Source organism: Gekko japonicus, unplaced genomic scaffold, assembly GCF_001447785.1.
Source record: "Gekko japonicus isolate JY-2015 unplaced genomic scaffold, Gekko_japonicus_V1.1 scaffold1761, whole genome shotgun sequence".
Classification (NCBI taxonomy): Eukaryota; Metazoa; Chordata; class Lepidosauria; order Squamata; family Gekkonidae; genus Gekko; species Gekko japonicus.
In genome coordinates, this window is record NW_015163142.1 from 96,838 (window position 1) to 99,800 (window position 2,963).

Below are 2,963 nucleotides of genomic sequence, written 5' to 3' on the forward strand. Positions count from 1 at the left end.
GGTTGCCAACTTCCAGGTAGGCTTGGAATTCTCCTGGGAATATAACTGATTGTCAGACTAAAGAGGTCAGTGACCCTGGAGGAAACGACAGCTTTGGTGGGCAGATTCTACGGCATCCCATCCCCACTGAGCTCTCTCTCCTTTCCAATCTCCATCCTCCCCAGGCACCACCCAAAAATTTCCAGTAATTTTCCAAGTCAGCATTGTCAGTACTAGTGTGGAACTAGCCAATGGAGCAACTTTGGAGCTCTGCCATTTTGTATCCTATTTGCCAGAGTTCAGGACACATTCTTTGAAAATCAAATGAATGTAAATAGATGGGAAATAGCAAGTGAAGTACCCTAAGGACACTCTGAGGAGAAAATTTCCAGTAATTTTCCAAGTCAGCATTGTCAGTACTAGTGTGGAACTAGCCAATGGAGCAACTTTGGAGCTCTGCCATTTTGTATCCTATTTGCCAGAGTTCAGGACACATTCTTTGAAAATCAAATGAATGTAAATATATGAAACATAGCAAGTGAAGTACCCTAAGGACACTCTGAGGAGCAGGAATTTAATTTTTTTTTCCTGTAAGAAATAAAACATGCAGCTCCTACTTCCATCTGTAATCAAGCCACAAACTCAAGAACTATTGATTGTTTAACATGATTAAATGTGCCTTGGAAGATGATTTGGGTAGCAAAGGGGTGCTTGATCAACTGAATACAGGAAGAAAGAGCAGGATAATACTATTCTTTTAACCTGAGTAAGTGTTATATTCATCTTCTGATGAAAGAGTTCAAGGGTAACAGCAGCAATATGTTCTATAGCTCCTTTCAGTTTGACAGCAATTAAAAGTGCAGGAAACTGTGTGAATTAGGCACTCAGACATTTTAATGAAGGATCTGGAAGTCTTACACCTTTGTTTGCAGGACTATTATATTAGAAGAGCTTCCCTTAAAAATAATTTATTTATCTGTTTGCTGGCCTTCCATGATGTCTTACACACGGAGATGGGACCTTGTGCAGATAAAACATAAAGCACAGCAGCATGTGGCAGGTTCCCCCACAGTTTCCCTGCCCTAGTTCCCATGGCCACCATGGCTTTTGCAATTTTGGAGGGATAAGATGTGTTACAAAAATATTGTTGTTTCAGTACACAGTTGTAAGTATAGGTGTAGCAGGTTCTTTCAATTTTCAGCTTTCATTAAAAAAAGTAAGTCTCTTATGCTTTTCCCTTGAAGATATGTATTTTCTGTTGTATCTCCACAGCAGAGCAGGATAGAGACTTTTGTTGTTGTTCAGTCACACAGTCGAGTCCGACTCTTCGCGACCCCAAGGACCACATCATGCCAGGCCCACCTATATTCCCCCGTCCTCCACAGTTTCCTTAATTTCATGTTCGTTGCATCAATAACACTGTCTAACCATCTCATCCTTTGCCGTCCCCTTCTTCTTTGACCTTCAATCTTTCCCAGCATCAGGGTCGTCTCCAGTGAGTGCTCCCTTCTCATTTGGTGGCCAAAGTATTTGAGCTTCAGCTTCAGTATCTGGCCTTCCAGGGTTGATTTCTTTCAGGATTGACTGATTTGATCTCCTTGCAGTCCAAGGGACTCTCAAGAGTCCTCTCCAGCACCAGGCCGTATCTGGATAGCTCAGGCTGAGCCGGTTGAAGCTGAACCCGGCGAAGACGGAGGTCCTGTGCCTGGGTCGGAACGGGATGGGATTGGGGTTCCCGCTCCCGGCCTTCGACGGGGCACCTTTGGTGCCAGCTTCGGAGGTTAGGAGTCTGGGAGTGCTCCTGGACTCCACCTTAACGATGGAGGCCCAGGTGGCAGCCACTGCCAAAGCAGCCTTCTATCATCTCCGGCTGGTGCGGCAGTTGGTCCCCTTTCTCAGGCGCGAAGACCTAGCCACAGTGATCCATGCGACGGTCACCTCGAGGCTAGACTACTGCAACGCTCTCTACATGGGGCTGCCTTTGTCGCTAATTCGGAGGCTGCAGCTAGTGCAGAATGCGGCGGCCAGGCTGGTTGTTGGTGTCTCAAAATGGGACCACATCCAGCCTGTGCTCAAAGCGCTGCACTGGCTGCCTATAGCATACCGGATTCGCTTCAAAGTGGTGGTGCTTACCTTTAAAGCCCTATATGGCCAGGGTCCGGCATACCTGAGGGACCGCCTTGCCCCACACAGGCCCTAAAGAGCACTTCGGTCGGGGTCGCAACATCATCTTGCGACCCCGGGTCCTAAATAGGCCAGGCTTGCTGCCACAAGGGCCAGGTCCTCTCGGTGGCGGCTCCTATCTGGTGGAATGAGCTCCCGGAGGAGATCAGGGCCCTGCGGGCCCTGTTACAGTTCCGAAGGGCCTGTAAGACGGAGCACTTCCGCCAGGCTTTCGAATAGGAGGCGCCACCACCACTGTGCCATCAACGCTCTATAATCTCAGCACATTACCATCGCTAGCGTGGGTTCCATCGGAGGGAGCAGGACGTTTTTTAGGGGACGGTGGGGCAGTGGGAATATGCACTGCTGCTGTTGTGTGGCTATACCATTGAGAACACCATTTTGGCTTAAAACTTGGAAGTGGGTAAGGGAGCACCGAACGTTTGTTATGAATTTTATCTAATCGGTCTATTTTGTATTTTAGTATTTTATACTGCTTTATTGTTATTATCTGGCGCTATGCCTCTGTAAGCCGCCCTGAGCCTTCGGGGAGGGCGGGATATAAATCCAAATAAATAAATAAATAAATATCACACTTTTTAGTGCCAACGCGCTCCTGTTGGCTTAATAAGGTTTGGGATCACCACATCATAGAAAAAATTACAGATCGCATCAGAGGTCATTTCGGGGGGGAACGCGGGGGAACGCAGTTCCCCCGGGTGAGGTGCAGGGGGCGAGGCACATGATGAAGCCCCGCCCCCTGCTTCCGGCCGCCCCACTTCCAGCCCTCATTCAGCCAGGAGGAGGCAGGAGAAGAGGGA